This window comes from Mirounga angustirostris, unplaced genomic scaffold (assembly GCF_029215605.1).
Source record: "Mirounga angustirostris isolate CCGP_5_RB_7025 unplaced genomic scaffold, mMirAng1.0.hap1 SCAF_1, whole genome shotgun sequence".
Taxonomy (NCBI): domain Eukaryota; kingdom Metazoa; phylum Chordata; class Mammalia; order Carnivora; family Phocidae; genus Mirounga; species Mirounga angustirostris.
Genome location: NW_026991709.1, coordinates 15,826,901 through 15,843,140, shown reverse-complemented (window position 1 = coordinate 15,843,140; position 16,240 = coordinate 15,826,901). Strand labels below are relative to the sequence as shown.

At 43.6% G+C, this 16,240-nt stretch overlaps 1 protein-coding gene and 1 long non-coding RNA gene across 7 annotated transcripts in view; one reads left to right on the top strand and one right to left on the bottom strand.

Annotated features, from left to right (window-relative positions):
• Positions 1-2,463: 2,463 nt before the first annotated feature.
• Positions 2,464-4,282, bottom strand: LOC123834439 (uncharacterized). Its single transcript, XR_010407796.1, has 2 exons — positions 4,148-4,282; positions 2,464-2,913 (listed from the first exon to the last, which is right to left on the bottom strand). It is a non-coding gene; the product is annotated as an uncharacterized LOC123834439 (long non-coding RNA).
• BACH1 (BTB domain and CNC homolog 1) overlaps positions 4,088-16,240 on the top strand; it is a 61,678-nt gene continuing 49,525 nt past the window's right edge. For 2 of the 6 annotated variants that reach the window (XM_045902577.3, XM_045902575.3), the window contains exon 1: positions 5,030-5,323. The gene's annotated coding sequence lies outside the window, so the exon portion shown is untranslated. The other 4 variants (XM_045902573.3, XM_045902578.3, XM_054504116.2 and 1 more) reach the window with 4 other exon arrangements.

Here is a 16,240-nt window from a genome sequence, read left to right as displayed (position 1 = left end):
ACCAATATTTCCTGGGTGGCAAAATTGGCCTCTGTTGAGACCACTGCTCTAGGTGAATAAAATGGTATAGGCCAGAGGTGAGTTAAAATATAGCCCCTCGTGAGACGAACCATGAGAGACGATGGACTCTGAAAAACAAACTGAGGGTTCTAGAGGGGAGGGGGGTGGGAGGATGGGTTAGCCTGGTGATGGGTATTGAGGAGGGCACGTTCTGCATGGAGCACTGGGTGTTATGCACAAACAATGAATCATGGAACACTTCATCTAAAACTAATGATGTAATGTATGGGGATTAACATAAGAATAAAAAAAAATATAGCCCGTCTACCGACTGTATCACTTTTCCTAAGTATATATATAGTACATTTATATATATTATATGTACATAGTTTTGAGGACATTTTTATTAAAACAAATATATTATGGAGTAGAATTTAATACTTGCATGAATTTTAAAGGTAAAAGATCAAGAGCTGCAGGCTCTATAATCCTTGATGTCAACATCAACAAATACATATAACAAAGCCATCAGGCTGGATTTTTCTCTGTTCTTTGCAGACATGTGACCTTGGCTGAAGGCTCTGTATGTGCTGTTTCTGACTCAGCAACAAGCACAAATGTCACTGGCTCCACAGGAAGGCACTTGCATCAAACGTTTAGTAACTTCAGTAATTTTATTTGTTTATTCATTCATTTATTAATTACATAATACGTACAATGTCCAGCATGACCTTCTGAGACAATAACACTTTCTCTACTTCATTATATAAATATATCCCATGGAGTGAGGGAAATATGGGGCACCATCAGTAATTGTGGGAAATTTTAAGTGTCAGATCAGAGAGCTTGACACAGGCTTAAAATGAAAGTCTCTTCTATATATTTTGCCTTATCGATCTGAACTTCCCTCTAAGCCCTAATCATTGGGGTTGTGATTCTTCTTACAAATTTAGGGGATGAAAAAGAAACTCCCCTTCTTGACGAGGAGGGTGACACAAATTTCACAGCCATCGTTAGTCCACTCTGGCGTCCGATTGGTTTTTGGAGGCACAAGAATTTTTCCATGCTGGGATTCTCCATCGAACCACTTCAGTTGTCATTAAATCTGGTGCCTGGGCAGCACCACTGTCACCAGTTTGGCCCTTGTTCCATTGAGCTCTTCTCCAATACGGTCTTCTTTTTTCTCCTTTATCTGCCTTTTTTCGTTGTTTTGATCTTAGACTCTATGCACATCTCAAGCTGGAGGTTAAATCCCCTTCCCCTTTGTTTCAGATGTCAGTTAAACACTAGGGCATGTTCGTCCATGCTGCTCCAGGATGTCCTCATTGTTTTCTAATAAAACATGTCCATTTTCAACAAAAATCTCCCAACCAGGGTCAGGGGAGGTATGGTTTCAATCACATACCCTTTGGAGGGAAGAAGTGTCAACTGGAAGTTTTTCAAGTTGGTGAGACCGATGTTTATTTATCTTGGTAATCACCCACAGATTAAAGCCTATTTTTTGACCCCCCCCCCAAATTTTGTTGACTGGATAGCACATGAATTTTTAAAGACAAAAGGAGCTAAAGCAACAGAAATGGAGTGAATGAAGTTCTCTGGAATTAGCTTCTAAAAACAAGCATATGACTTAGAGACCTCTACATACTCCCTTCAGCCCATGGCATAAAGGCCAAACTCTAGGAACAGTGTATGAGGCCCATTCTGACTTGGTTTTAGTTCATTCTCTAATTTAATTTTTACCCTGTCCCTACTACACACCATAAGCTCTAACTCAGTACTTCTCAAGTGTGGTTTGAAGACCAACAGTGTCACTATTAAAAATGCAGATCCTTGGGTACTAATTAGACCTATGAAATCAGAATCTTTGGGGCAGGGCCCAGGAATTTGTATTTTTAACAAGCACCCCGGAGATTCTCACATTAAAACTGGAGAGTCATTCTTAGCTGTCTTGGTCTCCTCAACACATCTGTAAGACTTTTCAAATAACGAAGCATATCAGAGGTTGTGCTAGAAAATATCACCACAATCATCTAAAGAAGGAAGAGTTCCTCCCAAAGGGGAGGATCTGTTATCTAGAAGAAACTGTAAAAGTGTGGGAGGAAAGATGAATATAATTTCATTGGCTTAGGGTGGAAGGAGAGTGAAGCCTTAAAAACTCTCGCATGTGGAATAACCCAAAGCCTTTCATGGTCTGTGTTCTTTCCTCATTTCTCAGCGTACATTTGTACCCCAAATATACCTGAACTCTGGCAGTCTGGAATGCCATCTGCCTCCTACCTGTGGACTAAGAGCATGTTGTATACTGCAGAGCCCCATTCTTCCCAGTTAAGACCCAATGCAGTGTCGCCTCCTGCCCTGATTTGAAGTCATAGTGAATCACTTCACTCCTTGCACTTGTCACTTTCTCATGTATTCCGGATAAAACTCAACTGTCCCTAACCTGTAAGTACACACGCAGTCACGTTAGTGATAATACCTGACTTTATTATCTTGGTAACCTTTTTTTTGCCCTGGGAGCTCCAGGGCTGTCTTCCTGTGTCCAAGAATGAGTCCACACACCCTGGTGCTGCGGCTGTCCAGCCACCAATTTCTCTCCATCGCCTCTTCTCTCTCCACTTGAACTCAAAGCCGACAGCAAAATCCCTTCACACAGACCATCGGAACTCCAATCAGGTTGCCTGGCACAGTCTCAGTTTTCTCTCTAGATTGATAAGCTTGGGCTTTGCCCCGTGTGTATCTTTTCGAAGACGACAGTGCTTTGCACTCCAGAGGTGCTAAATGGCTTGGGAACATAATTTTAAAATTGACAATTGGAACAAGCACCGGAGGAGGAAAGCCCGACCAGGGCTCGAGCGGGGCCGGCTGACACCACTAGGCGCTGAACCTGGCTCCAAGTTTCCTGGCAGCCACAGCCTAAAGGGAAACACCTGTTAGCCGGACGCCCTCATTTTCTTTGTCAGAAAGAAGTAGGGCTGCCAGATGCTTTCCACAAAATCCTGGATGCACTCGATACATCCTACCATCAAGCTCAAACCACCTTGCGGACCTGGGCGCCCAGCCACCCTTAAGGGATGGCAGGGGAGGGGTCTGGGAAGGGACCCCCTGTTGTCCGCCAGACTCTGGGCTATGGGCAGGTTCGTTCAATTCCGAGCGTCCTGGCAACACTTGGGGCCAGGAGGCTGTCAGCCTTTTCCTTTCTGCCCACACTTGGGAAGGAGGAGGAGGTGGTCCTCGGTGGCCTTTCCGTTCAGGCGGCCGGTGTGCTCGAAAAGGGGAGCCGTGCGCGGACCCCGCCGTCGCCACCCCCCGGAGTCTGCTCCGGGCCGGCGCGGTCCCCGCTCACGACCTCTCCCGTGGGCCTCGGGCGAGGACAGCCCCTGCAGCCGCCACTGCCACCGGGATCCGGGCCGGCCCCAACCCGCCGTCTGAGGCCTCGGGCGGGGGCGGGGCCTCGGGCGGGGGCGGGGCCTCGGGCGGGGGCGGGGCTTAGGCCGGCCCCAACCCGCCGTCTGAGGCCTCGGGCGGGGGCGGGGTCTCCGCGGGGGCGGGGCTTAGGCCGGCCCCAACCCGCCGTCTGAGGCCTCGGGTGGGGGCGGGGCCTCCGTGGGGGCGGGGCTTAGGCCGGCCCCAACCCGCCGTCTGAGGCCTCGGGCGGGGGCGGGGCTTAGGCCGGCCCCAACCCGCCGTCTGAGGCCTCGGGCGGGGGCGGGGTCTCCGCGGGGGCGGGGCTTAGGCCGGCCCCAACCCGCCGTCTGAGGCCTCGGGTGGGGGCGGGGCCTCCGTGGGGGCGGGGCTTAGGCCGGCCCCAACCCGCCGTCTGAGGCCTCGGGCGGGGGCGGGGTCTCCGCGGGGGCGGGGCTTAGGCCGGCCCCAACCCGCCGTCTGAGGCCTCGGGCGGGGGCGGGGTCTCCGCGGGGGCGGGGCTTAGGCCGGCCCCAACCCGCCGTCTGAGGCCTCGGGCGGGGGCGGGGCCTCCGTGGGGGCGGGGCTTAGGGCCGCGGGCGGGCGGGGCCTCCGGCGGGCGGAGTTTCGGCGCGGGGAGGTGGCGGCAGCCGCCGCGGCGGCGGAGGGGGGTGAGGAGGGAGGAGAAGCGAGGGGAGGGAGGGGAGGAAAGGGGGCGGACGGCCGCGGGGAGGGAGTGAGTCACCTGACCGCTGCCCGCGCCGCCCGCCGGGCTCGCTCGCTGCCGTCAGTCGGGCCGCGCGGCGCCTCGGCTCTGGTGAGTGGCTCGGCGTCCGTCGCGTCCTTCCCGGCAGGGTCGGCGCGGCGGCACGCGGTCCGGGCTGCCCGCCTGCGAGGGGCCGCCCGCGGGCAGACCCGGGGGGGCGGGGAGGCGGGCGGCGGCCTTGTGGGCGGGGGGCGGCGGCGGCCCCTCTTCCTGGAAGTGGCCTCGGCCGCCGGAAGGGGCGACCTGCCCGCGCCCAGGGCTGCTGGCGCGCGGCCCCGCTGTTGTTTACCGGCCCGCGCTGCACTTTCCCCCGGGGCCGGCGCGGGGGGCGCGGGGGGGCGGGGGGCGGGGAAGCGCCCGGGGCCGCGGGGCGGCCCTCCTAGCGGCGGCCCGCCCGGACTGACACATCAGCACCGCCCGCGCGGCCGGCCCGGGCTCCGTATCGTCCTCCCGCCCCCTCCTACCACTCTCGGCAGCCGCCGCGTCCCGCGAGCTGCTTGCCTCCGGTCTGCCTGGCCTGGTGTCTGCGGCGCGTGGAGTCACGTTAAGAATGGCCGAGGTCGTGGCTGGAGCAGAAGTGCCACCTTGCGGGGCCGGGTTGAGCCAGGATTGGTTTGGAGGAGCGGACATCCCGGAGCTCCCTTTGTTGGAGTTTTGCCCACGCGTTGTAATTAAGACTCCCACAGTGTGGTGAGGGTGGGCGCTGATGACCGAGACACCAGCTTTGTGCTGGTCTAATGGAGTCCGAGTGCCACTGCTTTCTCATTCTTGCGCGGCGGTTTTATGTCACTGAGTAGCATTGTGCGGAATGCCTTTGTGCAGTGAGCCTTCTGCGTTAAACTTGGGCTGATTAAGGTATAGTGTAGTAGTAATCGTGGAAGACGTGTGTGGGAAAAGCAAGCTACTGTGCGATGCTTGAAGGAACAAAGGCTGTTTTGTAGGGATGCTTATCTATTTGGAGAACTGTATCAGTGTTGGGACTGTTACCCATGGTGGATGCCACTCCTGGGGCTTTGTTCATATACTTTAACGCTCTTTATATCCGGAGGCTTTGCATTTAGAGCAGTCCAGAAAGATCGGGGAGCGGGGGCACCGGACGTGTTGGTGACCGAGCACTTGAGCTCTTCACATGGTCAAGCAGAGAAATGGGAAGAGGTAGGCTGGCTTCTTCCTGGTCTTGGGTGGTGGTGCAAGGGCTGGGCTGGGTTGGGCTTGAAGGCACTTGCCACTTCTGTCTTTGGCTAAAGAAGCTGGGGAGAAAAGGACTCTTGGTGAGTCAGCTTGGAGTGGGATGGCTTTGGTTTAGTGATTGCATCGCATGGTGTGTTATTGTTGTTTAACACGGCTGGGTCTAGTGGTTTACCATTGTTCAATATGTTGGTTGGATAACAAGGTAGGGTGACTCCTTAAAAAAGTTGGTTTGCTGAGTCATTCACCCAGCCTGAGAGGTAATTAAGAACAGCTGGTGCAGATATGCTTATCACATGCCTCCACCATACAAGGCCAAGGAGCGCTCAAGAGGGGTTGCTTCAGAGGGCTGAAGGGTTGTCTGTTTTGATACAGGTAATGAGTGGATGAAGTGCAAGAGCAGTCTTAGGAAGTGGCCAAGTGGTGCTGAGGTTGTGTTTAAACACAGAGTGGCCTCATGACCCACTGCCTGAGAATAAGTTTGTGCTGGAGAGAGCTAAAACCGAGGAAGAAATTTACAGCTAGGAGTAATGTAGTAACAGGATTGTCATAAAAATATTTACTACCTTTACCGTACTTAGTTTTTTGTTTCCCTCTTGTGGTTTTGTTGTTATGTGGTTTATACATTTCAAAAAGTGAACTTAATTTGTTCTTCATAAAAACTTCTTTTGTGAGAACACGGGAGACTTCCTCTTGGTTTTCATGGCCCTTGGCTTTTCATGCATACAGTAGTAGTTTCTGATGGCAGAGGCAAGGGTAAGGAGAATTGGCAGGTCACAGTGGGTCAAGTCTAGAAAGAGCTGTCTAATGAAAGGTAAACCATATATATATACACGTTTCATTCTCTTAATTATGGTGCTAGAGTGTATTTACATCTTAGATCACTACTTCTTGCTTTAAAAATGACCCAAGCTCACCAGCCAGCTCCCATTGTTAACAAAGTTAGGAATGGAAAATGTGGAAGTGGTGGGGTGGGGACTGGCCCTTAACCTGTGGTCAAAGAATGACTAATTCTTATTGATGGTAATTCACTTAAAACAATTTATAAATGGAAAAGTGGTTAATTTTGTTCCTCTAAGTGTGGGACTATCGGAGATTAGAAATCATGAATTTTTTATAGGTATTAGGGTCTCTGAGGTGGGGTGCCAGATGATTCATTTGGAAGAAAATATTAAAACTTTGGTTTTTAAAATTTTAATTTTATGTAAAATAAGAAAGCTTCAAGATACAGATGAATAGTAGTACATACATGTTATATAATGTGGGTACCTGCTCCTCTTTTCCTGTTGGGGAACATAAAGAATTTAAACCACAGCCAGTAACATTTTTTCAGCAACTGGAGTATTTTTTTAAACTTCTGATTTCCTCTTAAGAGCTAGCATTCTTTCAAAATGTTCTTAATATTCATTTAATTTTTATTGCATATGTAGTTCTATTCTTTTTATGCTGTACTTTAAAGATTCGAAACTTGAATGTAAATTTATTACATTGTTGATATCAGGAATGGAAATTAAAAAATACAGAGCTGCTCTTTACATAGGATACCATATATTTTGAATTTGGAGACAAGCCAGGTGGTTGGTTTGTTTAATGTATATGATCTGAAGTGTAGTAATATGGAAAAGGGTGCACTGGGAGCACCTGAAGATAATTTACACATTGGAGTATGACTTGTATATAACAAATTCTTTTAAAAGTTATTTTGTTCTCTTACTCCTTGAAGTCATTTTTTTGGGGGGGCAAGTTTACATCTGCTTTAGTAAGGATTAATAAAGACTACATATTCAGCAAATCACTTGGGAAGTGGTTTTTCCCCCCTTAGAATGTGTGTATGTAGAAAATCAACTTCTAAGTATGCTAAGATTCAGTTAAACTCATAGGCCATATGCCTTCTACATTCCTGTATTGTGAGAAATGATGTTTAGAATAATGATTGCAAAGTTCTGTAAAATGACTAGTCAGAAATTCTCTTCACAGTATAGATGTCTCCAAGACTTGTTTTAGGAATCAGCTTCTTCCAATTTTCTGACTAATGTTCTGTTAATGGGAACATTGCTTTAACCTGAAAACTTGCATTTCATGAGGGTTCTGTTAAATGGAGGGTGTATTTTATGTGGTGGAATACATGACTTAGGAAATTTTCGATTTAAAAAAATACGCCCAATAATCTACCAAAGCCCAAGGTATGGGTAAATTGAGTACTCTTTACCAGAATCCAGGCCCCTTGAAGAGAGTAAGCATTTCAGAACTGCAGATAAAATATAGACTTACACCACCATGAAACCTGGACTTCTGGCTTTCTCCGTGGAAAGCATTAACAGAACTGAAGTTGTAGGTTTGGTCAATGTGCAGCTTACAGAGCAGCAGTCAGCAAAGTGGTTCAGAGTGGGAGATCTGGAGCCAGACTGCCTCTGGTCAAGTTGTGGCTCTATTACTTACCCACTTTAAAGCCTTGGGCAAGTTGCTTCACCTAGGTGTGTCTCCTTTTCTCATCTGCAAAATGGGGATGATGATGATGGAATGTATATCCTAGAGACTATTTGGACATTAAATGCATTAATACGTGTTAAGTGTTGGCTCCATCTTAAACATTAATACATGTTAGGTGTTACTATCTGTTCACAATCAGGGAAGTGCTCAGTTACACAGCCACACTTTGTAGCTTCTTTGAACTGAATTGCAACCATTGATCACAAAGAAGACTGAAGAGAGCATGTGGATGTGCAACACGTTGCTGCTGCTGGAAAAACGACTCCAGTGAACATTTTTTTTTTTTTTAAAGATTTTATTTTATTTATTCATGAGAGACAGAGAGAGAGAGAGAGAGAGGCAGAGGGAGAAGCAGGCTCCCAAGGAGCAGGGAGCCCAATGCGGGACTCGATCCCAGGACCCTGGGATCATGACCTGAGCCGAAGGCAGACGCTTAACCATCTGAGCCACCCAGGTGCCCGACTCCAGTGAACATTCTGATGTTAGTAAGAGCAACTCAAACACCCAAGTTCTGGGGGCAAGGAACACAGAATATGGCTTTTTACTAAAAGGATCTAACCATCTCAGCAAAGGCCTGGAGGTGCTCATCACCAGTTAATTGAAATTGGCTTTTGAAGAAATAAAAACACTTTCCATTCTGCATCTGGTCTATTCTGTATGTGATAGTTGAGGACTCTGGTCTGGCAGGTTTAGTAACCTGTGCACTCTGTCCTTGCTTATTAATATCAGGGCAGACTCATTTCTTAGTTCTCACTCCCAAGCAGTGTTTGGGGAACATTTGGAAGGTAAATATACCTGCCAGTTACTTTTAAGTATTATATTTTCTTTAAATGACATGCCTACGCCAAGATAGAAAAATTAGCCATAGTAAACAATGGGTATGTTTATCACATGGCTCCTTGTACCTCTAGGTCATTCAGAAAGGTTGTGTCAAACATTCTGACCATCCTTTAGGCTGGAGTGTGAGTTTCTTTTAATTTGTTTATGTATTTATGTATGTATATAATCTCAACACCCAATGTGGGGCTCGAACTCACAACGTGAAATCAAGAGTCAGGTGCTCTTCCGACTGAGCCAGCCAGGCTCTCCAGAGTGTGAGTTTCTTGATGATGAAGATAACATATCTTCTGTTTTATCTCCCATGGAACACTGAATGTGCCTTGGCTGTGTTCTGCAAACTTTCGGTTGCTGCACTGGTGGATATGGTATGGATTCATTTTAGTTCTGTGGTTTTCAAACTTGGGAATTTTTGAAAGGAGTGAAGGAGAGAACATTATTTGCTGTACCTCTTAAGTTACATTAAATGTGTAAGTTGAAACTTTTGATCATTTAAAATTCTTTCTGTTTTCATTATTGGTATGAGTATTGAGGAAGCAGCTGGATTTAGTCATTCTTTTAGTTCATCTCCTGAAATAGAAAATTTGTCTTGTGACTTCTTTTTCACCTTGTAATTGACTTAGAATTGAATTGAGCGAAATGTAATTTGGATTGTCCAGATGTTAGACCTCCTATGTATCTAATACTTTTCCTTCATATCCTCACTCCTCTAGAACAGATCCTTTGTTGTATTTAGGATCAGGGACAGTTTAGAGAATATTAATAGGGTAATAAAAATCGCCCCAAAGCAAACATAAGGAAGAAATAGGAGTTGCCAGAATCTTCGTTGTTAATGATTGTTGTAGGAGCACAGTGGGCATGCTGTGAAGTTGGCAGGCTGATGGTTCCTTTCTCAGTACTGGCACAATTTAGAAAATGTTACCTTAATGCAGTTGAACCTGTATGTAAATCATGTTCTTTTAAAAGTAAATAATTTTCTTAATGCCTTAGGAAACTCATTCAAAAGAATATTTTTGTAGTAAAGTTATTATTCCCAGCTTCTATCTGATGAAGTTATTTCCACTTTTTTTGTTATTTCTTAGATTGGGTCACAGTCATAGTGGACAGTTATACTCCATTTCCCCATCCCCCATTAAAAAAAGTCTTTTTTTTTTTTTAAAGATTTTATTTATTTATTTGAGACAGAGAGAATGAGAGAGAGAGAGCACATGAGAGGGGGGAGGGTCAGAGGGAGAAGCAGGCTCCCTGCCGAGCAGGGAGCGGGATGCGGGACTCGATCCAGGGACTCCAGGATTATGACCTGAGCCGAAAGCAGTCGCTTAACCAATTGAGCCACCCAGGCGCCCTACACTAAAAAGTCTTTTATATAATGGACTCATTTTTCAATTTCTTTGTAGCCTGGACATCAACAATATCCTACCTGCATGGTAATAGACTAAATAGTGTGGTGAGGGAAATATTTTGCCCCTCTCTATTGCCTTTTTTCCCCATTGATCTTTTTACTGACTTGTCTGCTTTCAGGATTCTAAGGGGGAAGTGTTTTTGGCCTAAGAGGTGAACTCTTAGGGTCCTGTTGAAGAAATGGGGATATGCACCCACTCAACTTCCTATTTACTGGTATCTTCATATGCTTAATGCCTTATTCCTCCTTTAAAGTGTGCCAGCATCTTTTGGAAGTCAGCTAAATCAATGAAGGAAATTATCCATTAGAGAGTTTGTTATAAAATATGTCTATAAAAGATTTATTAGTCTTTGAATAGATTTATGAGGTTATAATTATTAGGTTGTCATTTTGGAGTAAGTAGTTTTCAGTAAGATCAGTAATTTTATTAGTGTGTATTTTGCACTTAAATATTATTTTTCAAAAATGTAAAGTGGTTATCAAGTCTTGGCCCAAGACACTTTTCATTTTCAAAGAACCTAACATTTCCTTATTTACTCTATTTTTCTGAGGAGTATTCCCAGCATGGCTCAGGGTTTTCCTACAGATAGGATTTATCACTTAATTAGGAGAAGAAAAATATCCATTGACTTCTTAAATCATTTTTCCACATTAGTAAAAGACTTTTGAAGTAGAAAGCATTTTGCCCAGCCGCATAGGGTTACATGCTTTCATTCCCAACCTTTATCCAGAGAAATCAAAGGAAATGATAGACAGGGATGAGTCTGTAGCTACTATAACTTGGCCTATTTAATGGTCTCTTTGTGGTAAGGGACTGTCACAAGTGCTGTTTAAACTCTAGATATATTTCTTTGGGTTTTTAAAAAATGTGTTTGGCCTCTCCTGGCATGTCTGTTGTCATTGGCCTGGTTTGTTGTCTCTTCCCCACCCCAGGAGAGTTGGGACACCTTTTCCTCCCTGGAGCAGGTTGGTGGCCGTGCACACCGTGGCAGAAGAACTCAGAGACTAGCATTACCTGCCTTTGCTTCTCAGGCCCTTGCCCTGTCCCTCCACTGAGTTAACTTTGAGCAGCTGTCTTATCTCCGGAGAGTAAAGCATAATTGTGTTTTTAAGTTTCAAGGCGCTTTGGTCTCTTATCTTCCTGTGCATTTGCTCCTCTCCTCAAACTTAAACACGAACACATAATCAGCTTTCGGTGTGTATAGATAGTAGGGTTGGTAAATTCATTTCAGCATTTGTGGTATGCCTTTGTATTAGGTATTGGGTTTACATTTGATTTACGAAACAAATATTTATGCCTTTATATGCCAGGAACTTCTGTAGATATTGGCAGTATAGAACTTTTTACAAGTTCCTAACAGACAAACCATTGCTATAGCGTGTGTTACTTGCTTTAATAGCAACATGTAAAATGTGCCTGGGAACCACAGAATGTAAGAAACCGAAGTTTTAGGAAATCAGGAAGGCCTTAGGAATGTCAGTGATGAATGCAGAGGAAACAGCTTGTTTTGACATCTCTTCGGAGAAGCTTAGCATTGAAGAAGAGTAGAGAAGAGGGATTTTAGTAGGGGGAAGTTGGGTCAGGAAGGGTGTGTGTTTGTGTATATGTGTATTTAAAAAAAATGTCAGTGGGAAAAGGTTGAAGATGCAGGATGTGTCTTTTGTTCTTGGCTAGTTCCTATTATGGTTGCAAGATGGCTGCTACAAGTTCAAATGTCAGAAGTCAGTGACGAAGTTCCTTGGAAGAAGACCTTTCCCCCCCCCCGGGATGTCTCTTAAGTAAAACCTTTCCCAAAAGCCTCATAATACATGCCATCCTGACCCTCTCCTCTCTGTTCATGGGCTTACCATGCCCAAATGAGTCAATATCAAGGAAAATGAGACCATTGTGATTAGCTTAAATGGGTCATTATTCATGTTAGTTGGGACTGGGATCTGCTTCCCCAGAAACACAGGGCCTCAGGTAGAAAGTAGATTTGTGAACGCAGTCAGGGTTTGGTTAGAAAATGAGATGATGAATGGTGTTGAGTGATCAGTATCATCCTTGCCTACTACTTAAGCCATCTCTACACACAGACACATACTTCTGAGTAGAAAAAGAAATGTGGTTGTCTTTGGATTTGGGATTTTAGGTGACTCCCCCCCCCTTTATCTTACTATATTTCCTACCATGATCAAGTCTTAACCTTTACACTCAGATTAAATATTTTATTTAAAAATATTTAAAAATTTTAAAATGCCCATTTTACCAAAAAACTATGAAGGAATATATTTCTTTCAGTACTCTAACAGTTCTAAAGTTCTCTGTCATTTCTTAATATTTTCAGGGAAAGAGAATATATAATTATATTTTGTAGCTTCTGATTGTATCTATACCAAGAGAATCCCTCTCTCTCTTAATCTGCAGGGCATGTCCACCTTTGATATCTGTGGCTCTTCTGAGTGGTGAGGCTAGCTTGGCTTGAATAGAATGGTTGATTCGATAGAATGCCTGCTTGGATGGGCAGGATTCTTTGGAAACCAAACTCTTGAATTACAGGAGCATCTCGCTTTCTCTACACACACATTCCCCTAGTAGGAAGGAAAGTGGTCCCGTGGTCAGTTTGTTACTCTTTTCGGACTTCAAGAATAAGGCCACTTAAAGTTTAAATAGCGTTCTTCATGCTATGTGAAAGGCAAATAAATAAGTACATAAACAGTGTTGTAAATTCACAAAGTAAAAATTAATTGCTAATAGTTTTTCCTATTTAATAATAACTAAGAGGCTGTGATATAGATAGTTAGGGTAGGGTTTTAAAATGGTATTAATTTTTTGGATAGAATTTAGAAAGACTATACTGCCAAAATAATTGCCTCAGGTAAAAAGCAATAGTTTTTACCTACTTAGTGTTCCTTAAATAATATTTGTACTGAGAAGTATTTCAGCTTTTTTTTTTTAAATAGACCTCATATTTACTTATTTGACAAAGTCTTGTAATTATTATCTTTGGGAAAGTGGCTATGAGGGCTTAGGTGGAAGGTCTACAGCTTGGATATCCCCATTTAGAAATGGTAATTTTGACTTCCAAGTTAACTTAATAAAATAACAAGAAAGGGATTTAAACATTTTAGTTTGCCTGTGTATATTGAGATACTGTAGCACTGTGGTGGCTGTCAGGGATTAGTGGATCAGGTTGTTTTTAAATAAAGCATTACAGTTTCATACCCTACTTTAAAAAATTTCAGATTTGTGATTCATGCAATATTCTAATTGCTCCCCTATAATTGCTGCCTTATTTAATTAAAATTATTACTTAACTTTTTTAATCCTTTTTTTTTTTTAACTCAAATTTATTATGAGTTGGAGCAAGATGATGTTTAAGGTTGGGAATTTGAAGGCACTTTGTTGTTGTTGTTTGTCTCCCCCTCCCCCCTCAGTTACTTTGCATATTATATGTGTTAACTGTTAGACCTACAGAGTCATTTTGACCTTGATCTAGTTTTAGGACTTTCGTTTCCTCTAGGCAATCAGAAATAAATAATTTGGATCATGGTTATACTTTTTATAGTTTGAAAACAAAATGACATATGAAGAATTTATAGTATTGCATTTGAATGTAGGACATGAACACTCAATACTCTGTATTGAAAATAAGTTTTAGTGAAATACCTCATAGCATTCTGTCCTTGAATTTTCCACAGATAGTCGAGTATAACTACAGACTTTGACTTTAGTTCAGCATGGTTTAATGTTAGACTCCTTTTAATGATATATGAGACTGTTTATGTAATCCAAGAAGTGTTAATCAGAAATTAATTAACCAATATTGAATAATAGAAGGAAATTTGCTATTCCTGAATGCCCTTTTAGTCTAACACTGTTCTCATCACACACAGGGTACTTGAGGCATTCCCCTCTATTCCTTATTCTTCCATCTCTTTTCACCTTCACCCCCCCGCCCCCCACCCCCGCCCAGAAAACCACACACACACACGTGCCACTGAGGTCAGTCATGCATGTGAGCTGAAGTGTACTATTCGGATTAGGGGGCAGAAGACCTCTCCAGCCTTTAAGTTACTGATCCCCCTCAGGGTTTCAGTTTCTGCATCTGTAACAGAAGTCGGGGAGCGGGTCATATGGGATGAATGTGTTCTTTTAATTAGAAATGCTTTCGTTCTGTGCAACTAGCAATTATCTTGAGCAGACTTTCCAGTTTTAATGTTTTCTTTTTACCTTGTTGAGATCTTAGGTTTACTAAATTTTTATTCTTCCAAGATTTAGGAGTCTCTGCATTTTGTAACTTAATTCTTGGGTGTGTAGAACCTTTTAAAATAGTTTTCTATTGGTCATTTGCATAATGCTGGCAATAATAATGATAAAATCTTAATGATCTTGTGCCAAACACTGTGCTGTTAAATGCACCAAACCATCCGCTCCTTAGAGTAAGTGTTGCTGTTTTTCTTGTGGGAAACCTGAAGCATGAAGTCAGGTAGCTTACAGATCACACACCTGGTAATACTGGCGAAGCTCTAATTGTATCCTAGTACTGCTGTTCTTTCCAATATAATTCTGCTGGTAGTGTTAAAATAACCTAAACTGGCTTTTCTTTTGCATTTCATAATTCTGTGTGTTTGTTTAGCTCTTTACCCCCTTTAAAGTCCTTTGGAGACAAAATAGGTTTAGGTTAGGAGCCTACCTACTTAAGTCTAATGGATGCACATTTGCCCTTGTTTAAATAGCTAGACCTGACTTGATGGATCCTTCACCCTTATTTTCCAGTAACAGAGTTCTCTTTTTCCACATTAAATCATCCTTTATTTTAGAGTCCTGTACAGTTTTTTTTATTCTTTCGTGATTACTGTGAAGATATCAGTGGAGGCTACTGTGTTATAGAGTTGCCCATGAACTTCACACGAAGTGACAAACCAGTGCCACTGATGACTGGAGGAAATATCCATTATAAAAGAGGAAAAAGTATTTGGCATTCTTTGGAATTGACTCTTTGGGAGCCTTCAAGATAGTTGAAATGTCAACTGCATTTTTAATGAAAACACGTTGTCTCATTTATAGTTGTTGTCTATTTTAACATTTTTCTTTTTTAAATTTAAATTCAATTAGCCAACGTATAGTACATCGTTAGTTTTTGATATAATGTTCAATGATTTATTAGTTGCGTATAACACCTAGTGCTCATCACATCACATGCCCTCCTTATTGCCCATCACTCAGTTACCCCATCTCCCCTCCCCTCCCCCATCTCCCTTTCCGCAGTGCTGTTTGTTTCCTGGAGTCAAAAGTCTCATATAGTTTGTCTCCCTCCCTCCTTTCTTCCCCTTCAGTTTTCCCTCCCTTCCTCTATTGCCCTCTGCACTATTCCTTATGTTCCACATATGAGTGAAACCATATGATAACTGTCTTTCTCTGATTGTCTTAATTCACTTAGCATAGTACCCTCCAGTTCTAGCTATGTCAGTGTAAATGGTAGATATTCATCTTTTCTGATGGCTGAGTAATACTCCATTATATATATGAACCACATCTTCTTTATCCATTCATTTTCTGATTATAAAGTAATATGTATTTATAGTTAAGAATTTGAATGCAGAAACAAATTACCTGGATGTAACCACTGTTAATATTTTGACATACATTCTAACTAGAGATGGGGGAACCAAGGTTTCTTTTGGACTTGTTAAATGTGAATATGAAGTTCAAGAGAGTTGTTGATATTAGACCAAATATAATTAAGAGAGTGTACAGTAGGTCCATGAGTGATCCTATCCTTGCTTTGGGTCTGAATGAGTTCATCTAGGAAATGTGTGCAGAGAAGAGGAGAGATCTGAGGACTAAGCCCTGGGCTCTCCAGCATTTAGAGATTTAGAAGAGGAGGATAATTCATCAAAGAAAATTGACAGATGGCTGTCAATAAGGTAGGAAATCAGGATTATGGTATCCTGGAGGCCAAGTGAAGAAAGGATTTCAGGGAGAGAATGATCAACCTGTTGAATGTTGCTGAGGTGCTATATAAGAAGACTGAAAATTTGCCATTTAGCAGTGGTTTCCATAGAATGGAGGGGGAAAGGCCTGGTTTTAGTGGGCCCAAGTGAAATTGGGAAGAGAGGGAAGTGAAAATAGTATGGATGTAAATGGCTCTTTAGGGGAGTTCTATGAAGGG